Raw genomic sequence first — 18,041 nt, forward strand, 5'->3', positions numbered from 1 at the left:
CACAAAAGCCTCTCAATTTGCAGTCAGAGGAGTAAAAGTAAACCCCACTTTCCATGGTCTAAGAATAATGGCAATACATCAGAAAACATAACCTGACATTTGACCTCGGTCTTAGAATGTAGAGAAGAGGGAAAAATACATCATTATTGAGCCTTCACCTTCTGAACCTCAGCATGTTTATTCTGGGGGTGCTGCAGCCTTCTACTTCCAGTGCCCAATGATGAAACTCCTCACCTTTCTGTTCGGTGCGAACTTCTTACAGTAATGGATGTAGTGGGCCACCCGGCCACATCCCAACAATGTATTGATCAGCAACCCTCTGGGCCGGGCGCGGACCAGAGGGTAGAAATAAAGGCGACGTCAGCACTCGGCCTGTTGATACTCAGAGAGTATATGGCGTGTTTCATAATTGTGTGTCATGTGACGACTAGGCCTCATAGACATTCCACCCCCCCCCCCGACAGGTGCCCCCACCACATAGGCGACGAGGTGGAGCGGATCCACAGCGTATGCAGGGGTACAAACCTACCAGTGGCAGCTGTTGTGGTGAGCAGGAGCAGCGTTCCGGAAGCGCTGAAAATGAAGTTCTGAAGGTGAGAGGCTGTGAAGCGGGGGTGACGTGTTGCTGAGCCCGCGGTGTCCAGAGAGTGATCGGCGGTGAAAGAGTATGTGCGGCTGCATGCGAGTGTGGGGCATGACACACAGGCGCTGGAGTGCGGAGCAGGCCCAACTGGCAACCATATCAGGAAGTGCTTGGGGCTGGCTCAAATCCTTTTTGGAGGATCGGACGCAGCAGGTGTGGCTTCCACCATTTTCCTCCTCACCGAAGACCACAGGGGTCCCACAGGGCTCCTCCCTGAGTCCACTCCTTTTTAATATTTACGTTACTCCTTTGGTTCAATTGGCTGAGGACTTGGGAGCGAAGATAATTGCTTACGCCGATGATACCCAGCTCCTGTTCACATGGGGAAAAAAACGAGGGCTCTATTTCGGCGCTAAATACTGCCTGACCGCAGTTTGTCGCAGGTTGGCGGCGACTGAATTGAATGTAACGAAGAGAAATCAGAAATCCTCTTATTCGGCAAGTTTCCCCCACGGTTTAGGGAAACACTTTGGCCTTTGTTTCGAGGAAAATCTATTGTTCTCGACCCAGATCAAGAAGCTGTCTGGGACCTCATGAAGTTTCTTCCCCTTCTTCCTCAGGCAGCCAAGGAGACAGTGACTGGAGCCCTTATGCTCTCTTGACTAGATTACGCCAACGCCTTAAATACTGGTTTCCTGAGCTACTTACTAAATAAACTGCAAGTGGTGCAGAACACGGCAGCCAGGCTTCTCTTTACATCCCTGCCAGATATAGCATGAGACAACACCTATGTGCCTCAAACTGGCTACCTGTGGCAGAGAGGGTAAGATTCAAGATCTTAGTTATCGCCCACTGCGCTTTGTATGCCACGGGGCCAGGTTATATTCAGAAACGGTTTTCCGGCCACACCCTCGCAAGATACCTGCGTTCCTCCACTCAGCTCCTGGCTCAAGGTCCGCGTTTCCACTTGCAAAGGACGGACAGCAGCTCTCTGGCTGTGAAGGCCGCTTTGGCCTGGAACGATCTGCCCCTCATGCTCCGTTGCACCCAGGACCTGAGTCTTTTCAAAAAGAAGCTGAAAACTCACCTATTTCCCTAAACTTGGCTCCTCTTCAGTCTCTCAAGGTTCGCGCCGGGACACTCTTGTAGTATCTGTGCACGTTAGAAATGAAAATAATATAACATAACATACACAGCAGATGCAGAGCAGCGGGGAGGCCTACCTGACGGCCATGTGTTTCACAAGCAAATGAGAAGCTGAACACCGGCGCCACACGCAGCCCGGGTGAGGAGGTGTGGCGAGAGTCAAAGGGCAAAAGGGAGCATAGGAGAGGCGGATCGCAGAGCCAAGGTGAAAAGGCCTGGGGCTGGCCAGCACATCATACAGGGAGTGAGAAGAAAGCTGTTGGTGTGCAACGGTAGAAACAACACACAATACAGAGAAGGAAAAGAAGACACCAAAGGAGGCACACACACTGGTGAAGGATCAGGGCAACCTGAATGAGCAGTGTGAGGGAGTGATAAGAGGAGAGAAGAGTGAAAAGGCAGTTGGGAAGCACAGATTACTGTGCACAGGCACATAGCCTCACAGCAGGACAAGGTAACACAACATGTCAAGCCAGGCAGAATGTGGTGGAGAAGGGGCCGCAGAGCACTAGCACACTGGCGGCGTCAACACCATTCAGCCAGTTGGCAGAGGTTAAAGTTAGAACCTTACTCTCTTTTTGTGCTAGTGTGGTCGAGCAGTAAGGCAGTATCGGAGGACAGCGTTAAGCATTTGATGTACACACTCAGTCAGCAAATGAATTCACAAACTCAAGAACTGAACTCTAGGCCAATTGTTTTTGTATAAAAAAATATACTGTTGTTTTATTTTAGAACCAAGCAAGCCTGGCACAGGTAAGCATTAAATACTTTTCAGTAATAAGTTACTGGATATTGAAGAGGTTGAAAAGGCAATAGAAACTGTATTTTGTTTGATTTACAAGGGAGCAGTAGTATGCAACACTTAGCAAATGAAGTACATTGAAATGAATGAGCTTTTTTCAGTAAATTACAGGTAAGTTACTTTTTACGTTACTTTTCTAACTCAGTGCTGGATACCTAGATTCAGCACTCGGACATTTCCTGTAAACAGGTAAGAAAATACATTTTGGTTATTCATGTGATTTTTAAAGAATATTTTTAGTTTTCAAAACTCCACACTTAGAAACTTTTTGGAAGAAAATTGTCAATGTTATGCTATGGAGGGAAAACAGGTTATCGGTTTGCAGGTAAGTAATCGACTGTGGGAGTTAAGGTTCTGGGGTTAGACTCAGGGGTTCCCCAGGGTCAGTGATGCATGGTTGTTGCACCCTAAGCGGCACTAGGGCGGCCAGGTGCCAAGTGTTGAGGCCCAATGTTATCCTATTGAGGATAGGGGGTCTCCGGTTGGTGGATGCTGGCAAGCAGGCCACGGGGTTGTGGGAGCAAAGCCCCTAGGGTTTAGCTCAGGGCAAATAGGGGACCAAATTAGCACCAAAGGTGCACCCTAAGTGGCACTAGGACGGCCGTTTGCAGGGTGCTGTTTTGAGGTCCAGTGCCCGGTTTTTTCCAATGGAGAACCTCCGGTACAAAGAAACACTGCAGGCTCGGGGATGAAGATCTTCTGGGTGCGATGACCACTTCGAGGGGTAAGTTGGGATGTCGTGGGTTGGTTAGGCGCCGTTGGTTTGGGCATACAAGACCGTGGGGCGTCGGGTGCAGGGGTGCCTTGGGACGTCGGAAAGTCTTACCCGCTCTGGTCGCGGTAGAGGGGATCCTCAGGGTTGAGGCTCCAGGTGTTGTCTGGAGGCTTGAGGCAGGTCAGGAGTAGCCGGATCAAGGGTCAGGATCGCCGGGGTGACCTCCTCGTGGTTTTTTTCCCATTCGAGCTCGGGCCGGGTTCGGCGGGTGCAGAGTGGGCTGGATTCGCGGTGCCCGGCCGGAGCCAGAAGCTGCAGTTTGAACAAGTCCGGTGTTCACAGGAGATCCAGTCTTTGAAGTGAAGGCAGGCAGGTCCTGCTGGGTTTTTGAGGTTGCTGGCTGCAGGACACACCGGGATTTCGCAGGAGCAGGTTCAATGGGGAGATAGGCCTGTAGGGCTGGGGCCAAGTCAGTGGGCGTTGTCCTCTTGTTAGCTCTGCACAGCTCTTCGGTCCTTCTTCTTATGTTCTTTTCTTGTCGTTTCTGGATTTGAGGAAGCAAGGTTCAGGGTGCCCCTTAAATACTAAATTTAGTGTCGCTACAGGTAGGTAAAGGGCAGGGACCTATGGGTCCCTTCCCTGGGGTGGGTACACCCCCTATTCTGCCACTCTCCAGTGGGAGGGGGGCAGGAGCCTGTCCCTGGTTGGCTGGGTCCCCCATCCTCAAGATGGCGGGGACTCGAGGATGTGCTTCACCTCGCATCCCCCACCTGAGGGGTGAAGTTGGCAGAGGTGGGCACACCTCCCTCCTCACTTTGTGGAAATCTGAAATAATTTCCGTTAGCATAAGCTGAAGCCATCTTGTTTGTGGCAGCCATTTTGTTAGCTATGTAATTCTTCTGTCTTCACTGTTGCTTGCCTTTCTATTCTGCTTGAGTCATCAGCTTTAGTTAACTCCTTCTGTACTGAGCCAAAGCAATGTATGTGCTGAGAAAAAGCCTGTAGCTGCTAAAATGCACCTGGTTAAAGATGTAACTGTCAATTATTTGTGCTGTTGTAAGCAGTTCTGTTCTCCCTCCCACTTTGCTGACTAAGTGATTACCCACCTGCCCATGTCTGGCTGTAACTATTCCTGTGTAGGCTTGAACCTTCTATTTGTAACTACATGCTTAGTCTGCAAAAAGCTCTGTATATAAGCACCATGGTCTGTGTATTCAATGTACTACCTCAAGCACCACTTGAGAGTGCTGTGTGGACGTAGTCCCACTCATGAGTGATTAATAAACTTGTTATTTGAATTCCAGCTTCAGTGCCAATCTCTATTTTGTTGGTCTACGGACCCGTGGACAGAGAAGGGTGACCCCTGCACCCTTGTGCCCATTAAAAGGCACATTTCCACAGTTGGCGCCCGACACGTGCGGCCTCATCGAGGACGCGGCTGTCCGAAGGAGTGGTCTTTACTTAATAGTGGAATATTGCTGAGGAGACGTCCTGCATGAGGAGACCCTTGTCTTTTCAGATGAAATGATTTTTCCGGGTTTCTCGATTTGACCCTCCAGGTGTTGGCCGGTCCCGACTGAGATATCCTTTGGCGTTATTTTTGCAGTGACCATTAGGTCGACCAAGAGATTGGTAGTTGGAGGTTGGAGACTCTTGTTTGATAAGGTTGCTGAAGCGGCACTCTTGTTTGCTTGGCCAAGATTCTGGTTGTGTTTGTTTGATTTATTTTTTGCAAAAGATAAAGGCAGGTAATGTGGAGATTTTTCTCTAATTTTGAATATTTTGAGAAAGTAATATTTTACAAAAACTTGGTAGCATGCCTGTTTCCAGCACACTCCGTAGGTTGTGTTGCTGTCTTGGTTATACCAATATGGATTTAGAAAGAAGTCAACCGGCTCCCCCAGAGGGCACACCTAATAGACATATGTTTATTAAATACGGTATTTCTTCCATAATGTATAGTACACTGTGGAACAAATATACGAAAAAGGATCCTGATCTACAATGGCCTGTGAATGGGTCATTTGACTTTAAAAAGGTTCAGTATGTAGAGCAGTGTTTGTGTAAAAGGAAAAGTCGACAACATATGTTTGATTGTGTACGAATATGGGAGAAAGAAGTGCATGAGAGAGTGAAGAGAGAAGCTGCTATAGCAGAAAAAAACCCAGCGAAAACGATATATCAAAAAGCGCTAGAATTAAAAAATAAGGAGATAAAGGTAATAAAAGAAAAAGGGAGCGTTGTTTAGAGGTAACTGGCCAGTACCCTATTAGGTGCCTTATTTATCTCATACTTAATAAACCTCAGGATCATTCTATCTTATTCGATCGACCTCCGCCCCGTATAGGTTACCCTCTGCCCCTGAGAATGATCTTTCTGAAGAAGAGCATCTTTCTTCAGACGATAAAGACTTAAATAAGCAAGATGGGCGGCAGACTCGCTCTACTTTGACTGTTGATGAAAAAGCCACTATCAGATCCACTGCTCGCAAAGAAGCTTGTGGGACTACTTCTACTTCAGACCTTGTAGCAATGGTTCAGCAGTGGAAAGATTTAGAGCAGTTATAATTTGCAGAGAAGTTCGCTTGGGAAGTAATACTTAATTTTAGAAACCTTTCTACAAACTTAGAGCCCACTGATATAAATTCTGATTATAAACAATTAAGTGATGGAATGTTTCTTTGTTCAAAAATACCTGATCTAATTAGGCGAGTGGTTAAATTACCGAGATTACACATTTTGCTTAAAAGCGGAGAAAAAAGCAGCTGATAAAACTAAAACTGTACAAGTAGCCCAACCCTCAGAACAGATATTAAAAGCTCCAGAAACAGATAATGGATTTAGTAGTACTGAAGTTAACATACGACCAATGTGCGAAGCTGCGCCTTTGTATATTCCTCCGAAGGGTACGGGAACAGATGAAGATTAATCTTCAGATGATGCAAAAGGATATTTTATTTATAATTGGGTTTATACTCCTTGGAGTAGAGCAGATGTTATGAGCCATTAGCTCCTGCACCATGACCTTGCCAGATATCGATATGTTTTTGGACTTATTTTGCCCCCTGATATGTGGAGAACGATTCGGAAAATAGATGACAATGTAGCATATGGTGATACTTGGGTGCATTTAGAAGAAATGGATGCGGCCAGGGAGCCAGCGCATAAACCACAGTAGGAGATTTTAGATCTTCCCAAAGCTATTGTGACTAATTTGAAAACTCTTATTCCCCCTAAGAAAATAGATTGGACTATGTTAGCGACCTGTAAACAGAAACCAAATGAGTTAGTTTCAGATTTCTTTACACGATTTGAAGAGACATTCCATGACTTTAGTGGGCAGTCATTGACAGATGACACGGGTAAGCATTTGTTCGTTGACAAATTTGTCACTAACATGTTGCCAGAAATAGCTAGTTGCCTAAAGGCCAGCGAGAGTTCTTGGACTACGTCTTCCCCAGTCTCCCTTTTGACTATGGCCCAGTATTACAAGCGTTAGGAATTGGAAGCAAAAGGCAGGGAGGATAAGATGGTTAAGGATTTAAAAACAAAAGTTATGTTGGCTCAAGTATATGGTACACCATTCAGAGGCAGTGGTAGAGGCAGGCATGCAGTATATACCCCTGGTGTACCCCCTTTCTCTCGATCAACTTTGTCTTCTGATCAGTGCGCTTATTGTAAAGAGATTGGACATTGCCGTTCTGAATGCCCCCTTTTGCGAGGTCAGCAGTAACAACGGGGTAGAGGAACTATGAGAGGACGCCCAGGGAATTTTGGGAACATAGGTGGCACAGGAACTCGTCCTAGATTTGAGGCAGTTGAGCACGGACCAAATTACTCTAATGCCTTTGATAGACGAAACCAATATCAAATATCTGACTTTCCTTCTGACGGTCTTGCAGATTCTGATTACGCATAGGAATGCCTAGGATGGGGTAAGGAACCGTTTGAGGTCCCAGTAGATCAGAAAGGTCCTTATGTTGATGCAAATGTCTTGAGCTCAACTGATCGGTTTCTGGTTTATACAGGAGCTGCTCGTAGTGCTCTGTCTAAAAAACTGGTTCCTATGACTCCCTTGTCTGGCGCAATGATAACATCGATAGGATTCGATGGGACACCTACATCTAGCCCACTGCCACAGCCACTTGCATTTAGTCTTGATAAATTCCTTGGAGCATGTCAATTTTTTCTTTCCTCTAACACAACGGATAACATTGTGGGTATTGCACAGGCGCCCCCCACGCCTAGGGGAGGGGCGCCCTTAGTAGCGCCACAGGACTGAGCTCCCAAGGTGGACGCGGTGATGAGGGGGACTGACCGGTGACGTAGGGCTGGGATGGTCTCGCATGAAAGCGAAAGTGAATCCCAAGCCCGCGGGTATTTAAGGAGGTGTCGGAGGGGTCTTGTCCTCTTTGTCTCCCTGGACACCTGAAGCTGCACGAGCGGCGGCAACCACCCACCCACCCGGCAATATAAATACAGCGGAGAACTGACCGTTAACAGCAAAGGAGATGGCACAGCAATTGAGCTTCAGTGACTAGAGGGACCCCAGGAGGGGGTAGAATTGCGGGCAATAGATTTGGTGGGGTGGACGGACTGGCCCGCCGGTGGCCCTCGGCTCCACTGCCATAATCTTCCACCTAGGGACTGAGGTGATTCTGGGGGAGATGGCCTGTGTACAGGTACCCTGGAGGGCCGGCGCTATGCGGTGCCCTGGATTTCAAGTTGATTTTCAAGTTATGTGTCTGTTTGCTGGGGCACGTTGGGGCCTGCCGGCGCAATGTGACGACCAGCTGGACGTTTATCTGTTGCTGTAGTGCGTTCGGGCCTGCCGGCGCAACGTGTGCAGCTGAGTATTATCTGTTGGCTGTAGCGCATTGGGGCCTGCCGGCGCAATGGGCACAGCTGGGCGTTCAAGTGTATGGTCTCCTTGACGCAATGCTGAATGTCAATGCCAATGTTAATTTCTTACTGCCCAACATGGGAATGCTGATAAGAAGATGTGAAGTCATGTATAATCTGATGTGTGTACCTATATATATCCAAGTAGGATAACTATACTCTTGTAGTGTATTATGGTGAAATTACCTGATTTGGAGTGAATAAATTCTACGCCTATGACAACATACCCTGACCATGTGAATTATTTTCTTGGACATATCTGCGCATGGCAGGGAGGGGGCCGGATAGTGGTGAGGAGGGGGTTGAGAGAGAATGTCACGTTGTGCGCGCACTATGATATGTTCAAATATTTTCGTGCTACAATACGTTGTTCCCCAGAAGGTGTGCGTGTTATCTTAAATGATAACTATCCAATGGTTGAGAGATCTTGTCTCATTAAAGAGGATATCGCTCTGGCATCCTTACCTAGTACTTTGTGGGCTAAATCAGATACCAATGTGGGTCAAATGGTTATTCCACCAGTGCATATTCAAGTGAAGGAAAGTGCTTTGTTGCCTCGATTGCCCCAAAACAAAATATCTCAGGAAGGCAAGAAGCATTAACACATATTGTCATTCTTACGTGTCTGTCATACTTGAGTCAGTAGGTGGTAGGCGAATCGTCTCCGGAATCACTCCATCCCACATCTTCGTGACAACCTGAGCCGACCGCGAGCACCGCTGACTGTGTCCGCGAGGAGGACGCCGTGTCCGACGCTTCTGTTGCCCGCTCTGCCGCGCAGGATTCCAGCCTACGATCCCTGCCTCTCTTCTGTGCCAAGTGAGAGAGGTTACCCGGGAGGCCACCCGGAAGCTGCCCGGGTTACAGCGATGGCGGCAGGAAGCTGCAGGCAGCCACAGGAGCAGCTGCGGGAGCAGCTTGGCAGCTGCATGAGCCGTGACGGACCCCCGCAGATTCCACCTACGAAAGGCCTCTCCGCAAACGGCAGGAGCCGCTACTTCCACTCTGCAGTGGTGAGAGGGTCTGCAGTGGCAAGGGTCTTTTTCATTCTCCATAGCAGCTGTAAACCTCAGCGTGGGGTGGTGACAAAGACTCTGTGAGGCTGTGAGAGGCTGCGAGAGGCTTTCTGAGGGCCGCGGCGTAGCAGCTAGTAACGTTTATTCAATAGAAGTTAAAACAGCTAACAGTAGTAGCCAGAGCTGCTGGAGCAGCCCAATTGCGGCAGGAGCCGTGATTTCAAGCCCCGTGAAAAAATGACACTGACAGTAATTACTCCTGACAGCCCTTAGACCTAGACCAGCACGTCAGGTCTGTTTGGGGGTTCCTGGGCGTGTTCAAATCTAGAATTGCAGGTGCTGCTCCATTGGGCATGAATAACCACCTCTGTCTCATCGCATTCACTGCAACCATTTGCAACCCTCTCCAACAGGGGGAAGCACAGGAGGACTGGTGAACCTCGTAAAGGCAGCCGGTAAATGGCATTTCGCAAGCAGCAAAAGTAGCGACTGTGGTAAAAGTGACTTTGCGTATGCTGAGTGCCCTGTGAGCTCTGCCCGCCTTTTCTACTTGCTCTCCATTCTTTATGTTACTTGGCCGGAAACAACCTTGGTATAACACTCCCTGAGAGTCCTGTGTTCCTCCCTTCGTCCATACACAAAGGTGAGCGCGGCTGCCATTAGAGGCTGCTGCTTAGTGCGTGCCCAGTGAGCCCGTGGAAGCGACCCAACTAGGTTGGGTGCGGCCAACGGGTCACCAGTGTGCCCTGATCACAGCCTACACACGTCTGTCTACGCTTATCTAGCAATTATTTGAACTTTCCAGTTTACCATCCTATTTTGCTCCAGGACTAATTAATACATCATGCTGCACATTTATTTTGTCCTAAGATGTCAAAAAGGATTCCAGTTACCAGGTCAAAGTCAGCAGTCGACGCCAATGGAGGCGCAGCCCTAGCAGGGCAACTGACCAATGATTCTAGCACAATATGCATAAATGCACAGAATCCAGGGCCCCCCAAGATACAGAATAGCGAAAAAAATACCATCATTGGTTTGATAACTAAATATTTGCTTCCAAAGCCCTCAAATGGAGTTTCATCTAACGACAGGACAGACCATCTAAGAAACAACTCAAGTATCAAGGAAGATCTCCTTCATTCTGTAACAAACTCCCAGGCCCATGCCCTATGAAAACAAAACGCCGCTCTCTTTCCTGCTCAAATATGGATACTGTCAATAGTCTTACTCAACTGTCCTTGGGGCCAGACTCCGCCCCCAATGCTAACATAAGTTCTGCTTCAATGGATCTTCACTCATTGTCTCCCATTGGCAGTTCTAAATCAGCCTTATGCACGTCAAGAAGACCCATAACAACTGAGGCACAAATACACCAATCTCACTCACCCATTAGGCAAGATCTCCCTTTGATCACTGCCTCAGGCTCTCCCGTTGTCTCAAAAAAACAAGACTTAGGAGAACTTTCAGCATTATTTTTACAGCAACTTGAAACCAAAATCGAGCAAACCCTGGAGTCTACTCCACAATTGCATAGACCATCTAGTGGATCAAATCATCACCACTGTACTTCTCAAAACATAGAAAACCCAAGTTTCATGGCTGCTTCCGAATCGCCTAAACTCACTAGTCCACAATACATAACAGCCAAAGCCCTACTTTGGCAATCTTCCAAGATGGATTTGCAAATGGATCTCCTGAAGACAATAGCTACATGTCTGGCAGACTTGAAAGGAAAAATGGATCAAATTACAAACTTGATATCCACCTCACAAACAACCTGTTCATGTTCATGCGCGGCCATTGTGGACCAGTGGGCAAATCTTCCTGCAGTTTTGACCACCTTAGCAGACTCAGTTCGGGTCTCAAGAGCACCTCTCGGTTCATCTTTACAACTGACTTCAACTAAATCAAACACAGAAAATTTCAAGAACCCAACCAACTTACTTAAAGACCCGCCTGCAAGTTCAATTGAAACATCACACTTGCCTTCACCCACTGCCTCAAATTTATCTCCTTCAACGAGGCCTATAACCGTCGCACCCTACCTTTCAACCAGCTACCAAACAATTGAAGAACTAGATGGCGCCCCAGAGATCAAACAAAAGGAAGGCTTGCTTTCTAGAAAAGCAAAGAAAAAACTGAGGAAAGCCCAAAAAAGGGAAAAAACTAAAAATCGAGCAGCGACCCTTCTTATACGTACACATACAATCAAGCCAAATATTGCCCCTTTTAAGCTCTATCCAATTTTTTCAGTAAAGTTATCAGGAAAGAAAAACAGAGAAGCACTTCCAAATCATCTACAAACCATCAAACAACCACTCATTAAGAGTTCAGCTGATGTTTCAGCTCGAGGGACTATTAATTCCAATGCCCCCTCCACTTCTTTTCCTGATATCATGAAAGGGCAGGCTCACATAACATCAACTCAGCCTAAGTCCACGGAAGGCCCAGATGCGAGGATTAGCCTCGCTCCTGGACCGACACTTCCACCTATAACTTCAGGGCCACAGGTGGAGGCTTGCACGCAACCACTGTTCAGTGCCGTACACAGCACTAACATGCTACATCAACAGGCGATAAAATCCTCTCCAGCACCAATGGTATACAGCACCCCTCCAATACATCAACTAATACCTGCATCTGTCAATCAAGTCATTTCGGAAACCTCAACGAGCAGCAGTCATTTAAAACCAGAAGTGGTGGAGGTCGCACTTACACCAAGATATCAAGCCAAAGGCAACTACGATGTTTTGAACAGAGGCAACATCCTGCGCTTATTTACTCATATATCATCACTGGAGCACATAGGCTCAGCAGATGTTGCCTGGGTTAAATTTCAAAACCTGTCAGGCGACTCCCACGACGAATCCACAGTGATCTGGCTATTCCAACAGTCACATCTAATGGCAATGCTGTGTGAAACCAAACAATTGGCTGACTGGGGTATTGAGATTAGGCATTTACCTCAAGACAGATACCCACACGTATTAGCCAATAAATCTCTAAATACCTATTCTATCCTAAAATGTGCTGTCGATATCCGTCACCGTCATAAGCCTACCAGTATCTTCTCCCAACATGGACCACTGAGAATCACTTGCTCCACTAATCAGAGAAGTGTTTTTAACAGCAAACAGGACACAAACAACCAACTAGGATATTGCGTCGAATGTGGTCCTCATGCGGCCCGAATGCACCTTTAAGTCCTACAAAGGCAAAACAGCTAATATACCGAAAGAGAAAAATAACCACTTAACAATCATTTCTTGGAATGTGGCTGGTCTTCAGAAATTGTTAAAAAATGATTACGTCCTAGACTACCTTCAAAGCAGTGATATAATTTGTCTCCAGGAGACATGGCCAACATCCACTACAGCTCTCTCCAGGTATTTTGAAAATCATGTCCCGGCTTTAAGACGCAATATTTTTGGGCGACCAATGGGCGGCCTCTCTGTTTACATTAAGCACTCTCGAAGGCTGGACGTAATTTCACTTGCACCTCCCTCACCTGGAATTCAAGTATTACTCATCAATGGAGTAAAAAATCATTATAATCCACTCAGACTGCTATTATTTAACTGTTATGTTAATCCAGCCTTGCATCAAAGAAATCAAGCTCTCGACAACCAGGCAGCCATTATTGAAGACTTTTTCATCAAATATCCTCATCATAATCCACTTATAGTCGGGGACTTCAACAACAGATCTCTCGACAAAACAGGAAATCGAAACAAACATCCAAAAGAGGTTGCGGCACTTCAAGCCTTATTTGATGCCTGCTCTATATCATCCGCTTACAATCTCAAGAAAGCAAAGGATCAAACATGGGCCCCGCTTCCAACATACAGGAATATTTCTACAATTGATTACCTATTCATTGGTAGCACATTAGCCTTTCCACTGCTGTATCTTGCAAATGTACGTCTGTAGGCGTATCTACGGGCGAGGAACGAGATAAAATTCCACGTAGGATAAAGTGGAACACCAATCTTGGTACAAAACTGTCTGCATGGATTACTAAAAATGAACAATTAAATACTGCTCTCGGCTCGCAAGCCCTCCTAGATTACTGGCCTATTCTCCTGATAGACCTGAATCAGGCACTGGGGGGAACATTGGATACTCAAAAAAAACAGGCGCCAAACGATCTAAACCAGCTCCTAAATAAGGAAATGTCGGAAAGCAAACGGAAGCGTCAAAATCCCCCAAATGCAGGACAGAAAGGAGAAAAAGCACTGCGATGCGCCATAAATGGATCACTTTGAGCTGCCCAAAAGAAACGCGCATGGGAGCAACGCACTAAACGAATAGAGGAAGCCTGGCTCAAAATCTTCTCTCTTCTTAAAGAAAAAAATCCAGCCCCATTTTGGAGATACATCAACCAAGTCAGTAACAGTGGCCAGTCTAAGGATAACGAAGTACCTGAGAATGTCTGGGTGAACCATATCATTCAGCTCTATGGCAGTGGTACAGGGGAGTCGTCAGTTTTCTCCCCTCCTCAAGGACCAAATAATGAAAACACCCAGGGCCTATGCATCTCGGCAGCCGAAGTAACAAAGATCATTAGTCGTATGAGGAATGATGGTGCGCCAGGGCCAAATGGAATGCCCGCCACAGTTTTTAAATCAAATCGTTCATTCTGGGCAGACATCCTTACACCTCTTTTTAAACACGCTTTTCTCACAGCTACAATTCCATCCACCTGGCAGGGCTCAATATTACATCCACTTCATAAAAAGGGCAACCGTTCAAATCCGGCAAATTATAGGCTAATAGCTCTATTGGATATCGAAGCTAAGGCCTATGCTCGGGTCCTGCTGGTAGAACTTGAGAACTGGGTCAGAGATAATAGCATTCTTCCTCATACTCAGTCCGGCTTCAGATCAGGCTGCTCCACGACGGACAATATAATAGAGCGGTCGTATCTTTCGTGGAGAGCCACTCTGGGCAATTATTTACCATTATTTTGCTGTTTTGCGGACTTCAGCGCAGCTTTCGACAGAGTCAACCGAGGGACTCTATGGAACAAATTAAATTCCTGGGGGATACCATCTGCACTTCTCTCTGCCCTGATATCTCTGCATCAGAAAACCTGGGTGAGGATTAAAACAAGCGCCACAACAGTATCTGCAAAAATCGCAACTAAAAATGGTTTAAATCAAGGCTGCGTATTAGCCCCACTACTATTCAAACTTTACACTGCTGATCTACCAAAAGAACTGGCAAGCGCAACCTTGGTCGCCCCAAAACTGGGTGGCACACAAATACAGATTATGCAATACGCTGATGACATTATCATGGACCATACAAAAATGGGTCTACAAAGAGCACTTACTGCCCTTAACATATATAACATAAAAAACACTCTTCTGATGAACAAATCAAAAACCAAAGTCATGATCTTTGGGAATTACAAAAAAAAGAAAAATCTGTCTTGGCGAGCAGGCGTTCTACAAATAGCAACCTGTACCAGTTATAATTACCTAGGAGTCTGGTTCAATGAAAAGGCTAATCAAGTACCCCATCTTAAACATCTTCGGCCCAAGGAAGCAGGCGTTATATACAGTCTGAGGTGCTTGAATCGGCACTTGCACAGCCCTACAGCCGAGTCAATTTTAAGGGTTCTACGCGCTAAACTGCTCCCGGCAGTGTCCTATGGCAACCTGGCTTTCCCTGGCAAAATGGATAGATTTCTAGCAAAATATCAAATAAAGGCTTACAAGAAAATATTTTCAGATCCCCAGCATGCTAGGAACACGAGACTGAGACTCGAGCTGGGCCTGGAAAGTGCAGATCTTCACTGTATGGGAGATTTAATTAAATTCTACATCCACACTATACGTGCACCTGCTCAATCCATGAAAGAACAATTGCAATCAGTATTCACGGACGAACTTTCTCCTTGGTACAGACAGCTGCACGTGGCCATCTCCACATTAAAGATTGAAATCACCACCTTTACTAATCCAATCATTGTCAGTGTGGAAAAAAACGATAAAAAACCAAGTCACTTTAGTGTCATTTGAGAGAGATGTTGCTCGGCTTCCAAAACAATCGCTCCTTGCAGCTTTGAATGACTTGTATATCAAGGGGAAACCTCAACCATATTTTAGCTGCCCTCTTCAATCACTGACTCGTAATAAAATTATTTATATGAGACTGCTAGCACTTCCAATTCATGACTTCAACCCGCTGTGGGCTCGGAAGAATAGCCAGCTAACATGTACGCTCTGCAACTATCTACATGAGTCCTGGTTTCATCTGTTATGTTGTTGCCCTCACCTTGCCAATGACGGCCGCCGCCTACTGGTCCCAGTTTACCGGGAAAAGTTAGTGAGACATTGCAGGGAAGCATCGGATTTATGCTTCAGTAATAACTCAGCCCAAGTCTTAGCAATAGCTGGGAAGTTTGTTAATATTATCCTAATTGCATTGCATAATAATCAGCTCTAAGAAACTGACAAACTCTATCCTTACTTGCACATATGAACGCCGATAAAAGTTAAACCCTTTATGATAAGTACTGCGACACTTATTTTTCATACAGCTGATTTATAAATGTATATATAATTTTAGTTTTTCTTCTGCTTTTATTAACTCTTATATTTTAATCCTTGAAAAAATTTGATAGTATGATATGGAAAATGTTGGTTTTTATTACTGGCATTTGAGACTCTTGACACGAATAAGGATTTTTAGGTTACAGAGTTATGGAAACTGCATTTAAAGAGAAAAAAAAAATGACAGTTTAAACTCACCGCAACGAATTCAGCTCGTGCTCACGGACCTTTTAATCAGCGTGAGCCCAGTATTCTGTTCACGCATAGTCCTGCAGTTTCTTGCTGTACTGCACGGACGTGCTGACAGCCACCCGGCTTAAAGTTATAAATCACCCGGTTCTACGTCAATACGGTGCCTCCATTTTAAATCTATCAACCGAGTATGCCAATAAAATTAACTTCGTGAACCAGGTTCTGACGATAAAGATAATTTTGATGTGAAGATTGCTGTGAGCGTTTGAAGTGACATGGTAGTTAAATACCAGCGTTGCTGCCTGCAGATCGTCAAGGAGTCACAGGTACTGTCATTCAAGTTTATTGAAAACTCCATATTACCATGGAATGTCGCCGTGGAAAATTCAGAACTAGTATAACAATGCCATCTTCCGGCTATTTAGCGCCACTGCACCAAGACAAGGAAATTTAGAGCACTGATGAAGGAACTGTATTTTGAATTAAGACTTTTTAATGAATAGTTAGCTGCGTGAAGATCGACAATGTGTCAGAGAGCCATGAAACCAGAACAAAAACTGTATGAATTATAATATCCAGAGTAATTCCAGAAGTGGGTCTGACGACGAAGTGACATAATGACGGGGATGAACAGCCAGTGTCGATATTAAGGACCCTGAACTTGAACTACAGCAGCCCTAAATGGGGACAAATGTCCCAGAAGCGGAGGATTGTGGCGTATGAGTTGGTGTTGAGATGCTAGTCCACTTATCGGTTCGATGTCGTGTTTGAGATGACTGTGTAGTCATCAATTAATTTGATGTGGGATGTTGAGCCACTCATCACTTTAATGTAGTGCATGAGATAGCGGTGGAGATGACTGTGTAGTCATTTATTAATTTGATGTGGGAGGTTGAGCCACTCATTACTTTAATGTTGCGCATGAGATGGCGGTGGAGGAGGTTAAGCATGAGTATGCAATAGAGAGTAAGGGAACAGGGTACTCCCTAGTCTTACTATTTGTTTGCATTATTATTCCTATCTTACTGTTTTATTACGTACATTATTATTGTTACATTATTGCATTATTATTATTACATAAGGAAGGTAATTTATTATTTACATTACTATTTGTTACTTACTCTAGTTTTATTACATTTTTATTATTATTATTATTATATTGGGAGGATTTTTTCCCATTTTACTACTGTGTTCATGTATACTTATTTTGGAATGTCAATATTTTCTCTCCATATATATATGTGTTATATACTGCTTGAATTTTCTTTAATCAATATAAAGGGGGATGTGTAGTAATCTGCTTGTTAAGTAATGCACTCTCCATGCCCTTGTCTCTGCCTTGATGCTCAGACAATATGATGTCATTTGGAATGTTAGGAATGTTTGTACTGGTGAGAGGGAGTTGGAGAAGATGGGCTGAGTAGACAGGAGGCTGCTCCTGGTGGGGCTTACATTGGAACTTACTAAGATGTAACTTGGAGAATAAACTAAGAACTACAAGAGTTGTCTACGAGACCTCTTTGATTGCTACAAAGATGTCTTCAGCATATGCTAAAAGGGTCATCTGTGGTAATCTGAAATAATTTTCGTTAGCGTAAGCTGAAGCCATCTTGTTTGTGGCATCCATTTTGTTAGCTATGCAATTCTTCTGTCTTCACTGTTGCTTGCCTTTCTATGCTGCTTGAGTCATCAGCTTTAGTTAACTCCTTCTGTACTGAGCCAAAGCAATGTATGTGCTGAGAAAAGGCCTGTAGCTGCTAAAATGCACCTGGTTAAAGATGTAACCGTCAATCATTTGTGCTGTTGTAAGCAGTTCTGTTCTCCCTCCCACTTTGCTGACTAAGTGATTACCCATCTGCCCACGTCTGGCTGTAACTATTCCTGTGTAGGCTTGTACCTTCTACTGTTTACTACATGCTTACTCTGCAAAAAGCTCTGTATATAAGCACCATGGTCTGTGTATTCAATGTACTACCTCAGGCAGCACTTGAGAGTGCTGTGTAGACATAGTCCCACTCATTAGTGATTAATAAACTTATTTGAATTCCAGCTTGAGTGCCAATCTCTATTTTGTTGGTCTACGGACCCGTGGACAGAGAAGGGTGACCCCTGCCCTGGAGTACCCA

This window comes from Triturus cristatus, chromosome 4_1, assembly GCF_964204655.1.
Source record: "Triturus cristatus chromosome 4_1, aTriCri1.1, whole genome shotgun sequence".
In the NCBI taxonomy this organism is placed as follows: Eukaryota; Metazoa; Chordata; class Amphibia; order Caudata; family Salamandridae; genus Triturus; species Triturus cristatus.